The 14,216-nt window shown below is 42.8% G+C and overlaps 1 protein-coding gene across 1 annotated transcript in view; it reads left to right on the forward strand.

The window, feature by feature from the left end:
* Positions 1-14,216, forward strand: part of LOC120926916 (ephrin type-A receptor 7-like) — a 456,597-nt gene that overhangs the window by 240,457 nt on the left and 201,924 nt on the right. The gene's annotated exons all lie outside the window — the stretch shown is intronic.

Consider the following 14,216-nt stretch of genomic DNA (forward strand, 5'->3'; position numbering starts at 1 on the left):
TTCCATTGTCTACTCTCCTGCCAGCTGCTCTATTTACTATACTTTCGTTGGTGAAGAACAGGAGGCCGCTCAGCACAGAGCGCTTCCCATTCATTCACTGAGGCTGCAGAGGAAGGAACTGGGGAATCTCTGTACTTACTTCCTTTCTCTATCTCAAAAGTGAGACATCAGGGGTCTGTTTAGACCTCTGATATTTCACCAAAGCCCCAAGTATCATAAAGGAAACTGTAAAAATAAATAAATACAAATATTAAAAAGGTGGAAGTGGTTAGTGTATCCTCTATTATATTTGGCACCTCATCCCTGTACAATAGGTAACAATGTGGGAAAGAGGGAATAAAGGTATTATGACGGTGCCTAATCAAGTTAGACCAGAAAGATTAAATCAGTTTAAATGAAGACAACATTTATTCAGCTCAAATAGGAATAGTGAAGGTATTGATCACAACAATGATACACTGAATTCAATTTATATAACAATGTGTCCCAACAGGTTTCACCAAAGCATTGGCTTCTTCAGGGGTATTGAGATAATTCAGGGTGGTGAATATTAAGGTCCCAAATTCACAGAGGTCAGGCAAGCAAGGATGTCCAGGGGTGGCAGACCAGGACAAAACCCTAGCGTGACTGCAGGGGACTAATAGTTCAAAACCAAACAAACAGTAATTAAAACAAAAGAATGGGGGGCGCTGACTGAACTGCCTTAGTCCAGGTGTAACATCAGAGACAGCTGCCTTAGTCCAGCTGCAAAGAATCCACTATAGAAGGGTTAACATAGCTAGATGTCAACACAGGCAAAAGCCTTGAGATAATGTCCAGGTGTAAAGCAATGGATTCAATGAAAAAAGGAAGCCTTGGATCAATCTTAACAAAAAATTCAGCGCCCCACCGACACACCAGTGAATTCTGGCTACAGTATGTGCTCATGTGGTACACAGATTAGTCTTGTCAATTTAAGAAGGTGCTCCTAACAACAACTCATATGTGTATAAAAGACACCTGTCCACGTAATCTCTATATATTCAATTCAAACCTCACTATCATGGGCAAGACCAAAGAGCTGTCAAAGTATGCCAGGGACTGTGAAGATTGTAGACCTGCAGAAGGTCTACGCCACCGACGTACGTTTCGTATAGTTACGTTTTCAAGGGGCGCCTTGAAAAAGTAACTATACGAAACCTACGTCGGCGGCGGAATCTGGTCAGGTGTACTATGTCCTACGTCACTGTACGATCATCTGGATAGTGTCTGCAGCTGGTGGAACGCATGCTGCCACGGTGGTGGGAGAGTCAGTGTTTTTTTATTAAAGCTTGCAGCCCCAGTGACGGGAGAAGGACACTTTTTATGTAAGTAGCCAATTGGCTGGTGTTTTGATTCCATTTTAATAAAATAGCGTTGCACTATGGAAGCTGTTTGTATTCCATGTTCTAAAATCTCAACATTCCGAGGGTGAGGTATCGTACATGCTCCAGTCGATTTATATGTCTGCAGGCATTATCCTGCTCGAGCGCATCTGACTGTCTTTTTCATTAAAGAGGTCAACCAGATCTGGTAAGCACAATTTACTACTTGTGCACATTGGGTGTCGTACTAATTATCCAGGTGGTGGAAGATCAATTAAGTTTGCACGACCGGAGACGGTTTTTGTATCACAGCAAGAAATATATCTAGAGGATATTCGAGCATTGATGTTGTATCTTTGTTTGCACCAATGGGACTTTATTATTTACTATTGATTTATTGATTGATTTATCACGTACAACAGGACACATTTTTATTAATTTACTTGTTGTTGCATATTATAGGATAAGTTGTGTAATTACATATTACTCCATATCGCCCCCAGTACACTTTTTAGCACGCATCAGATAGAAGTCACATACACTTTATCACTTTCTAGGGGAGCAGCTTAGCACACATTGTGTGTTTGGGACCTGTACATGGGCACCCAAATTATTGTTTAATAATATATATAAATATTTTTTTTGGCACGGAATCTTTTATTTTTATTTACACAAATATATATGTGGTTCCATTGAAGAACACTTACTTCTGTGAGCCAACATATGTGGACAGTTGTTGGGAATAGGTTAAATGCTGTCTATGCTGTATGTATAATATTCATACATTTTTACAGTGAAAAAAATAGCTTTTGTAGTATTTTATGACTGTAATTCTGCAAATGTAACTCACAAAAGATTGTTTAAATTATGTTTATACAAAAACATGTACAATATTCCTTTATTTTCACAGTGAAAAATACACACTTTACAGCAGTAGTGTATTTAGGTTTTGTGCTGCCCTTGTGCACCCCCTAATTTAAATATGACCCACCCCTTCCTGTCAAGGCCACACCCCTTGCTGTTTAAGATCCGCCCAAAAATGTACTGCGCTAAGGTGGCAGCAAAAATTTTCATGCATAAATATTCATTTCTATAGCTGTCAGGACAAAGATTTGTCTGCAGGCAGGGTATTTATGGCTTTGAGCACTTCCACTATAGTGAAAGGTGCTGAGAGAGAAGATTGTGAGGATGAGGTCAGTGAGGGTGTGTTTATCAATTCCAAGAAGGTCCGTATTTGGGCTTCTGAGGGAGGATGGAAGTCTCTGGCTTTTTGTATATTGTACAAGGATGAGTATAATTTGCCAGCTTTGTTAGCTTGAGTGTAAAAATTTAGTTTAGATCTTTTGAGTGTGTGTTCGTGTTGGCTGAGAAGGCAGTTGGTCTGATTTTGTCATAGTTTGTCAAGGGTAAGAGCAACATTTCCATCTAACAAAGTTTTATGTTGTTGTTTAAGAATTTGTATGTGAGCTAGTAAGTCAGCTGTCTCCTTGGATTTCCTCCTCTTCTCGTGCACCCGTATTTTTATCAAGATGCCTCTCATAAATGCCTTGTGTGAATTCTATAGCACAAACTTGTCTATGTCTTCTGTTGCATTAAGCTGGAAGAAAGAGGTTAGTTCTTTTTTGATCTGCTTCTTGTATATGGGGTTGGTTAGAAAAGTTGCGTTCAGTATCAAAGATTTCCAATGAGACAGGGGCATGGTCTGACCATGTGATGGAGTCAATCTGCATCTTAGATATACAGTTGTAGCATGAGCTTGTCAACAAGGAACAGATCAAGTCTCGAGTAAGATTGTTGTGTTTTGGAAAAAAGGTATAGTACCTTTCAATGCCATGCAGGCATCTCCAAGTGTCATAAATGTTTAGTTAGTGATAAATGAGTACAGTGAGGATGTTCTTTTGCGAGCCCTGCTAGAAGAGTCTATTATGGGGTATCATTGAAGCCCCTGTAGATTATAAGGTGTCTTTGGGCTTTTATTTTTGCTCCGATTTCACCCCCAAAAAAAAGATGTTGCCGTGTGTTAGGTGAGTAAAGGTTGATCAGAGTAATCTGGGTGTTGTCTACATTTGCTTGTAGTATAATGAAATGGCCAGCTGGGTCAGAGTAGGAGGCATGAGCTTTGGCTGCGTCACAGATTCAGGTATAACTCTGATTTTGACATTGTTCCTGTCCTCTAGGTCTGCCACCTTGTCTTTTAGTCTCTGTATTTCACGTGATTTATCCTGGTAGGTATCTACCTTGTCATTGTGAGCTGAAACTACTTTCCCCACTTTTGATTATAGGTCTTCCGTTCGTTTGGTGATGTGGGTGATCAGTGTCTGTGTGTGGCTGATTGCTCTGTCTATGTTGGATTGAATAACCATATTGAGTGACTGCAGCATATGTTTGAGCTCTGATACCGTGGCAGGCTTATCTGAGGGTTGTCAGGTTCAGTAAATGGCAGTGGCGTTGGTGCAGTGGAGAGATTCAACTTTTTACTTACATGTGCCCTGGATAGAGGGGATTTCAATGGTGAGGAGGCTGGTCTCTTTTGATGGTCTTCTGGGGGGATTGGAGGTCTGTGATATCTTCTGTGAGTTCTGATTCTTTCTCTGTGCCTCAGCGTGCCAGCTCCATCTTGAGATTTCTCCTTAGATTGCCCGGGGAAGAAGTCTATCAGTTTGCAGGGCTGCACGAGTGCAGATTTTCCCCTGAATGATCCCTTCTTGTTGCAGGGGTTGTGGTTACATCAATAACACCTCCTTCAGCCCACAAAGCCAGATCCCTGACCTTATTTTTGGAGAGGTCCCCCAGCTTGACAGGGGCCCACTACCCACGTGATAGGACAATGTAACTGGAAAAAAACAAGTTGTTTTATACCAAATCTGATTATTAATGGGTTCTGCATGGGGACACATGTTGCCAAGCAGCTAACAGATATACACTCCGATATAAAATAGCAGAAAACTGTGAGATCTGGCTATACATGTCTATGGTCTAGAAGGGGTCAGGTGGCCTGATCCCTATGGTCTTATATCATATATGTATGTAATGCTCTATACAACTTTCTTTGCACTGTGCTGAGTCAAGTCCACATGCAAATACATGGAATGGAAATAAGGTTTGGCTCCTAGCCACTCATGTTATACTTGATCTCCTTTGAAATTCCTGGAGTGTGGAGAGACATTTCAAGTCATGTCTTGCATTGAAATTTGGAATCCTATCAACACAACATGATTACATTAAGACAGAAACACGGGCTCTCAAAATGAATACGTCCTTTAGTTATGCAGAACAATAAACTAATTAGCTGTGACAAGCTGTAGCTAAATCAATACTGAACCTTTCCTATTATGTATAATTGTATTTCCAAGGCATAACTGCATATCCAATTTGAGTTGAACAAATCAAATATCGTAACTAAAGGTCTAATCATGGTGGATTATTTCGAAAATGAGATGGCCTTAATTTGCAAAAGAAAAATTGCACTGCCAACCTTTCAGAGGATCATGCATGTAGATGATAAATATTGTTCATGACATGTAGAATAGGAAAACAGCAATGAAAGCTTGATTTCCTTGAATGCAAAAGATTTGTTGTAGGCTATTTCCGTTAGCTGTTAGATTAGCCATTGCCAATTTTCCTGTAAAATTACAATTGCCTGGCTTTCATGCTAATCCTCTGTTCTCACTTTACTGTGACTTGTTTTGGGTCAGTGACTCATACTATTTAAGATCGGTGCCCTTTAACAGTTTCTAATATGTCCTTTTTTGTGGGACTATTTTACCAAGCCCATATGCAAAAAAATATATATATACGTCTCAGATTAAAGGTAATCTCTTTGATTTGAGCATATTTGCAATAATCCCTAGATAACATCAACAGTGCACTAATTGATTTTACTGGTTGTATAAAATTGCTCTTTAATGGACTATTATCCTAAGCTACTTCCCAGCAATTTTCCTCCATTGATAGATTCCACCAATAGAAACCAATTTAGCTTGGAATAATGGCAGGTAATGTGATTGCTTCACTGTATCAACACTTTCCTCTACTTATCCTACACATTTAAAGTGCTAGTTATCTAAAAATAAATCCTTTAGGCCAACAAAAAGTCAACTACAGTATATACATTATTTTAGAAAACTGTATTTTTACATAAAGCAAGCGCGCTGCCACAATACATAAGTGTTAGTGGGCTCTCAAACATTTCCTACATCCTTTAAAAAAATTGAGGTAACTTAAAGGGGTTGTAAAGATATATTTTTTTTCACCTTAATTTCACCTTAATTCATTCTACAATGTTAAACTGTGTAATGCAAAAAAAGGAGCAGTGATGCAGGGTGCTGTGTAATGTAAAAGGGTCCAGAGATGCAGGGTGCTGTGAAATGTAAAGGGGTGCAGAGGGCTGTGTAGTGTAAAAGGGTCCAGAGGTGCAGGGGGCTATGTGATGTAAAGGGGTCCAGTGGCGCAGGAGGCTGTGTAATGTAAAGAGGTGCAGAGGTGCAGGCAGCTGTGTAACGTAAAGGGGTCCAGAGGTGCAGTTGTGGAGAAGGGTACACAGTAGTAACAAATAGATATTGAAGGATGCAGAGGTATGCAGGGGGCACAGTGGGGTGTTTTTACATTTTAACATGGGGGGGTGCCAGATATTGGATCCGCCCCGGGTGCCAAATGCTCTAGGTACACCCCTGGCATATAGGCTCCTGAGATGTGAATTCCGGTCCTGGAGAAAGAGAGGTGGGGGGAGGGGACAAAGAAAAATGGAGAGAAAGAAGAAGGGATAGAATGAACAAGAAAGATGGATAGGGAGAGAGAGAAAATGGGAAGAAAGGAGAACAGAGAGCAAACAGTAGGGTAAAAAATATTTGGAAATGGTTATTGGGGGGGGGGGTGACACCATATTTTACCGCACCAGGTGACACCAACCCTAGTGACGCCACTGTATTCATCTTGCTAATTTTCTAGTTGATTAGGGCAGTATGCTGTTTGAAAATGTTCAGCCTTTAATTCAGGTTTGAGCTAGCTTTGTCCAGTATTCCTAAAGGCAGCGATGACTTTTCTCCCCCCCTTCAGTATGGCTCAGGTAAAATCTTTAGTGTGGATTTTGGAGAATGACTTGGCGCATTTCTTTAAGGACTATTCAGAAGGTTTCCAACAGGTGCTAGTGAAGTATGTTAACACAGTACAGTCTCTTGTCACAGGCAGCATGTCAATTTAATTTTGTTCAGCCATTACTACAAGCATGGTCAGATATATTGCACTCAGCCTCAGTCAGCTTGCAACAACCCATTCCTGCTGCCAGACACCTGCCTGCTAAAATGTCTCTCTCTCCATCACCCACAGCAACCACAGTCTCAGCCCAATATACCCTGCTACAACTAAGTATCAGTACCCTGTTTCCACTTTCTGCACCTACCCTGCCTTTAACCCATCTACCTCTTCTCTGCTGCCTGCAACAATCCCACAAAAATCCTTTTTTTACTCTTTTTTACTTTTGCTCTTTTCTTCAATCAGCTGCTCCCCCTATTAACAGCCCTGCAGTCACTTGCAGAACTTCAGTGGCTAAACCAAAGAAGAAATGGAAGTTTTTCCCAATCCATACAATTCTGCCATTATCCCAGCCTGCTTCCACATTAGCTGATCTGCTCTAACCTGCTTCCACACCAGTCAATTTGCTCCAGCCTTCTTCCACACCAGTAGGGATGAGCCGAACACCCCCCCGTTCGGTTTGCACCAGAACCTTCGAACGGACCGACCGTTCACGCAAACATTTAGAACCCCATTGACGTCTATGGGACTCGAACGTTCAAATTCAAAAGTGCTCATTTTAAAGCCTAATATGCAAGTTATTGTTGTAAAACGTCTTTGAGAACCCGGGTCTTGCCCCAGGGAACATGTATCAATGGAAAAACGTTTTAAAAACAGTTTTTTTTCAGGAGCAGTGATTTTAATGATGCTTAAATAAAAAAATATATATATTAAAATTCCTTTAAATATTGTACCTGCTGGGTGTCTATAGTATGCCTGTGAAAACGTCTTTGAGAACCCGGGTCTTGCCCCAGGGAACATGTATCAATGGAAAAAAAGTTTTAAAAACGGTCGTTTTTTTCAAACTACAGAGCACACGGCCAGTACAGGTGCAAACTACAGAGGACACAGGCAATAAACCACGTAAGAATACTGCAGCTAGCACAATCACCTGCCTGCCAGCAAATTAGGAAGAACTGATCTAGCTAAACTATACAGTGTATAAATATATGTACAACACCTGGGATGTATATATATCCTCTACACACTGTAACATTAACTGACCTGCCTGCCTGCCTGCTCTATCTACTTGCAAAAAATGACACTCTCTCTGTCCTCTCTTAACCCCCGCAACACACTACACAAGGCCGACCTGCAAGCGGCCTATTATAGTGTGGGGCGTGTACTAAACCCCCTGAGCCATAATTGGCCAAAGCCACCCTGGCTTTGGCCAATTATGGCTCTCCGTTTTTTGCAAGCTCTGATTGGCCAAGCATGTGGGTCATAGTGCATGCTTGGCCAATCATCAACCAGTCTGTGAAATGTAACTCGAATTTGGCGCAAACTACCTGTTTTGTTCGTATTTCGACGAATGATCGAACATACGATGTTCGAGTCGAATATGAGTTCGACTTGAATACGAAGCTCATCCCTACACACCAGCCAATTTGCTCCAGCCTGCTTCCACACCAGCCGATCTGCTCCAGCATGCCTCCATGCCAACTGATCCTCTCCAGTCTGCCTCCACGCCAGCTGATCCACTCCAGCCTGCCTCCACGCTAGCCGATCAACTCCAGCCTGCCTCCATATCAGCCGATCTGCTCCAGCATGCTTCCACACCAGTTGATCTGCTCCAGCCTGCTTCCACATCAGCTAATGTTCTCCAGTCTGCTTCCACACCTGCCAATCTGCTCCAGCATGCCTCCACGCCAGTTGATCTGCTCCAGCCTGCCTCCACGCCAGCCAATCTGGTCCAGCCTGCCTCAATGATTGCCATTGGGGTTAGGCTAGCCTCTGATGGTCCTGAACCTGATGACCCACCTAACTCTGCCAACCCTCTGTCTGCTGTTCAGCCTTATGTTCCAGTACCTGCTGTCCGACCTGATGCTTCAGTGTTTGCTGTCCAGCCTGATCTTCCGGTGCCCATGGTCCAGCCTGATGCTTCAGTACCCACGGCCCAGCTTGACGTCCCAGTGCCCACGGTCCAGCCTGATTTTCCAGTGCCCTCTGTCCAGCCTGATGTTCCGTGCCCTCGGTCCAGCCTGATGTTTTGGCTCCCTGGGTCCAGCCAGATATCTGGCTCCCTGGGTTGAGCCTGATGTTCCGTGCCCACTGACCAGCCTGATGTTCCAGTACCCATAGTCCAGCCTGATGTTCTGGTGCCCATAGTCCAGCCTGATATTCCGGTGCCCACGGTCCAGCCTGATGTCCCATTGCCCACCGTCCAGCCTGATGTGCCGTTGCCTGTTTCCTAACCTGCTGAACTGATGCATGCTACCCAGCCTTCTGAGCCAGTTCCCATTACCCTGCCTGTTGAGCCGGTACCCGTTACCAGCCTGCTGATTCATTGCTAAATTGGTTTCTGATGCCCAGCTTGCCGCTGCTGCTTTGCATCCTGCTGCTCCAGTGCCCACTGTCCAGCCCATTGCTCCAGTGCCCACTTTCCAGTCCCATGATCCAATGCCCAGCTTGATGATCTAGCTCCTGATACCCAGCCTGATGTTCCAGTGCCCGCTGTCTAGTCTAATGTTCCAGTGCCTGCTGTCCGCCCCAATGTTCCAGTGCCCGCTGTCCGGCCTGATGTTCCAGTGCGATTCCTGATGTTCCAGTGCCCGCTACCCAGCCTGATGTTCCAGTGCCTGCTGTCCAGTCTGATGATCCAATGTCCAGCTTGATGATCCAGTTTGTGATACCCAGCCTGGTGTCCTAGTCCCTGCTGTCTGGCCTGATGTTCCAGTGCCTGTTGTCCGGCCTGATGTTCCAGTGCCTGCTGCCCGGCCTGATGTTCCAGTGCCTGCTGTCCAGTCTGATGATCCAATGCCTGATGTCCAGCTTGATGATCCAGTTCCTGATGCCCAGCTTGCCGCTGTTGCTTTGCATCCTGCTGCTCCAGTGCCCACTGCCCATCCTGTTTCTCCAGTGCACACTGTCTAGTCTCATGATCCAATGCCCAGCTTGATGATCTAGCTCCTGATACCCAGCCTGATGTTCCAGTGCCCTCTGTCTAGTCTGATGTTCCAGTGCCTGTCTGCTCCAATATTCCAGTGCCTGCTGTCCAGCCTGATGTTCCAGTGCCTGCTACCCAGCCTGGTGTTCCAGTGCCTGCTGTCCAGTCTGATGATCTGATATACGATGTCCAGCTTGATGATCCAGTTCCTGATACCCAGCCTGGTGTCCTAGTCCCCGCTCTCTGGCCTGATGTTGCAGTGCCTGTTGTCCGGCCTAATGTTTCAGTGCCTGCTGCCCGGCCTGATGTTCCAGTGCCTGCTGTCCAGTCTGATAATCCGATGCCTGATGTCCAGCTTGATTATCTAGTTCCTGATGCCGGGACCTAATGTTCCAGTGTCCACTGTCCAGCCTGATGTTCCAGTACCCACTTTCCGGCTTGATGTTCCAATGCCCGCTGCCCAGCCTGATGTTCTAGTGCCCGCTAGCCAAAATCTAAATGAGGCTCTGGCAATCTCTAGATATCTCCAAAATAAAGACCTCATTATACAAACAATTAAACATTAATCATCCCTTTAGACACTTACAATGTTCAGACATATATGTTTACATAGACCAGCATCTAAAGGGACCATTTACACCATCTATCTATCTATCTATCTATCTATCTATCTATCTATCTATCTATCTATCTATCTATCTATCTATCTATCTATCTATCTATCCCAGAAGGGAAAACACCTAACCCTCTTCCCTAAACTGGCAAACCAATATACTCACAAGAATAAACAAATACGGGCTTCAATGAACACATATACAGAGTGCAATGGTATTGGTAAGATGAACCGAAAACTTTGATTCATAAGGGTATTCAGCACTGTAATTTGTTTTGTTATTTTATATTAAATAATTTGGTTTCTAATTAATTAGACAATGGCCACAACGGTCAAGGACATGGTATGTAAGTTTAAAAAGATTTGGCCCCCTTCACTTACACACTACCTACCAAGGAAGTTGGACCTGTCCCTGCTGATCTTGTGAAAATGTAACTCCTAGGTTTAGTGTGACTCATTTTGGAAGCTGATGCAGATTCACCAACAAACCCCCCAATTCGACCATCACCCCCCATATTCTAATCCAGTACCCTCCAAACTGATCACCATTTTTTTATCCCCTTTCTTCCTCCTTCCTTCTTTCTTTCCTCCTTTTGTTTACCTCCATAAACAATTAGTCTTAATTTATTGCCACATACAATTCCTCTACTTTAACTCTTGTATAATTGATGCATTGTTAATGACTCACTGTCGAGGACTATGGATGAGCTGTAACACCCCCGGTTCGGTTTGCAGCAGAACATGCGAACAGGCAATTTTGAACGCGCGAAAGTCTATGGGACACGAACGTGAAAAATCAAAAGTGCTAATTTTAAAAGTTAATATGCAAGTTCTTGTCATAAAAAGTGTTTGGGGACCTGGGTTCTTCCCCAGGGGACATGTATCAATGCAAAAAAAGTTTTTAAAAACGTCAGTTTTTCAGGAGCAGTGATTTTAATAATGCTTAAAGTGAAACAATAAACGTGAAATATTCCTTTAAATTTCATACCTGGGTGGTGTCTATAGTATGCCTGTAAAGTGTCACATTTTTACCATGTTTAAAACAGTCCCTGCGTAAAATGAAATTTCTAAAGGAAAAAAAGTAATTTAAAACTACTCGCGGCAATACAGATAAAAGTCATTGAAAGAAACAAAATGGGTTCCCCCCCCCAGCCCATTACCAGGCCCTTTGGGTCTGGTATGAATATTAAAGTGGGGGGTTCCCCCTATTAATAAAAAAAAAAAAAAAAAAATTCCTCTAGCATAAAATGAGGCATAGTAGCGCGAGCTACAGTATGCCTGTCTTTATTTTTTTAGCCCCGTACTCACTGTGCAATCGTAGAGAGAAGATTCTGACTCCCCGCGGGGAATGGGCGTTCCTATGGAGAGGGAAGGTGATTGACGGCCGGCTCTGGCACGTCACGCTTCTCCGGAAATAGCCGAAATAGCACTTGGTGCTTCACGGCGCCTGCGCATAGTCTGTGCGCAGGCGCCGTGAAGAGCCGAGACCTACTCCGGCTATCTTCGGGGAGCGTGACGTGCCAAAGCCGGCCGTCAATCATGCTCCCTCTGGATAGGAACGCCCATTCCCCGCGGGGAGTCGGAATCGTCTCGCTAGGATTGCAGAGTGAGTACCGGGCTAAAAAATAAATACAGGCATACTGTAGCTCGCGCTACTATGCCTAATTTAATGATAGAAAGTTGTTAATAAGGGTGAACCACCGCTTTAAGGGGAACTCTGAACCAAAATTACAAAAGAAATTGTGTGGGGGTCCCCCCAAATTCCATGCCAGGACCTTCAGGTCTGGTAAGGATATTAAGGGGAACCCTGCATATTTTTTTTAAATGGCACAGGGGTCCCCCTCGAAATCCATACCAGACCTGAAGGGTCATACCAGACCTTAAGAGTCACGGCTGTGTAGCGTCATTCGACGGGCACCTCCCATGGAGGCGAAATTGGATCATGGCAGCATTTTTTTCCGTATCTTGGGACCACAATGTTCCAAGCTGTGTCTTGTGTTTTTTACAATTTTTGACACTTTTATTGTGAAATGGTAGGGGTACAATGTACCCCATTACCAATTCATATGGGGGGGCCGGGATCTGGGGGTCCCCTTTGTTAAAGGGGCTTCTAGATTCCGATAAGCCCCCCGCCCGCATACCCCAACAACCACTGGCCAAGGGTTGTGGGGATGAGGTCCTTGTCCCCATCAACATGGGAACATGGTGCTTTGGGGTTCAGACCCCAAAGCATCCTCCCCATGTTGAGGGCATGTGGCCTGGTATGGTTCAATAGGTGGGGGGAGCTCCCCCGGTCCCCCTCTTTTCCTGTGGCCTGCCAGGTTGCGTGCTTGAAAAAGGGTCTGGTGTGGATTTTTGGGGGGACCCCATGCCATTTTTTTTATTTTGGCGCAGTGTTCCCCTTCAAATCCATACCAGACCTAAAGAGTCTGGTATGGATTTTAAAGGGGGACCTCTACACCATTTTTGTTTCAATTGGCGTAGGATTCCCCTTAATATCCATACCAGACCATTTTTTTTTTAATTTTGGTTCAGGGTTCCCCTTAATATTCATACCAGACCCAAAGTACCTTTTAATGGACTGGGGGGGAACCTATGCCATTTTTTTTCAATGACTTTTATCTGTATTTATTCATTATAGCCGCATTTCCTTTAGAAATGTCATTTTGCGCAGGGACTGTTCTAAACATGGGAAAAATGTGCTAATTTACAGGCATACTATAGATACTTACATTTGACTCGAACATCGGGCTCATCTCTATCAAGGACACAAGATAAAAAAAATAAAGCCATATTTTTATTAAAAAATTATCCTACATGCGGATGAGAAGATAAAGATACTGATAGGAAGACCTAGTCACCCTGGATTTTGAATCCCACATGGAACAACATGGTTGATATTTTGTTCTACTGATGAATAAACATGTTTTTTTGTGCTTTTACAGCTATATGCTTTATGCTGCTATAATTTTATTAACATTAAAAACAAAATTATTAAAACAAAGACTGTTAACTTGAATGGGTCTCTCTTAGTGTTATCCTATCCTGCACTATTACCTTATTGCATGGGTCTTCAAACTACGGACCTCGAGTTGTTCAGGAACTACAATTTCCATTATGCCTAGTCATGTCTGTGAATGTCAGTGTGTTACAATGCCTCATGGGATGTGTAGTTCTACAACAGCTAGAGGGCCGTAGTTTGAGGATCCCTGCCTTATTGTGTATGATCTATTTGATTTGGGATGATAAAGTCCTTTTTAAATGACCATCTCATTTTATATTGAGTAGTAACAGTACTGTTCTCATTAGGAGATGCTAGTGAGGTCATCTGCCCCAGGTCAGCAAACATAACTATACAATCAATTTTCTGAAGCCATTATCTTTTTAACATAGATATAAAAAGATAAATGTATCTACTTTTTATATAAATTTATAGCCTGAACTAGGTTTTCCTGGAATGTGAATAATTTTTACTGGATGAAGGCCACTCAAAATTTTTAGCTGCCCTTTGTCCTGCACACAGCTCGTAAAATCTTGAAATTTGCATCAAACTATTCAATCTGAATTCATTTTGAAACCTTTAAGAAAAGTGTAGTGAGGACTGGAGCACAAATCTGTTCTGTAATGTTAACATTTTAAGGGACAGTGGCAAATTCACATCTGCTTTTGATCCCTTAAAAAACAGGTTTCCACTTCCCATTTTTTTGCAATGACAAGTGATAGTTTCAGATTTTAAATGCAGCTCATCCCGGTGGTTAAAACTGGTATTATACCATACTATATGAGTCCTCTTTATAAGCTTGAAGTAAGAATATAAGTAATTAAGTGGTGTTACTTTCAATTTGACCAATCAAATTCATTGGTTCACTTTCCCGAAGAATACAGGAATAATTTGCAGTGAATAATTAAAAAAGGGTTATATAGTCATCCATCTAAAATTGTTAAAACTTTATACAGCTTATTTATTACTTATATACAATTTCCATAATCCAAGAGAAAACTTTAGGATAAAACAGAGTGGTTATTCATGAGAGTAATTCATGCAGTTTCAACACTAAACCTACACACCCCCAAAACATGTAAG

The sequence above is a fragment of the Rana temporaria genome, chromosome 2 (assembly GCF_905171775.1).
Source record: "Rana temporaria chromosome 2, aRanTem1.1, whole genome shotgun sequence".
Lineage (NCBI taxonomy): Eukaryota > Metazoa > Chordata > Amphibia > Anura > Ranidae > Rana > Rana temporaria.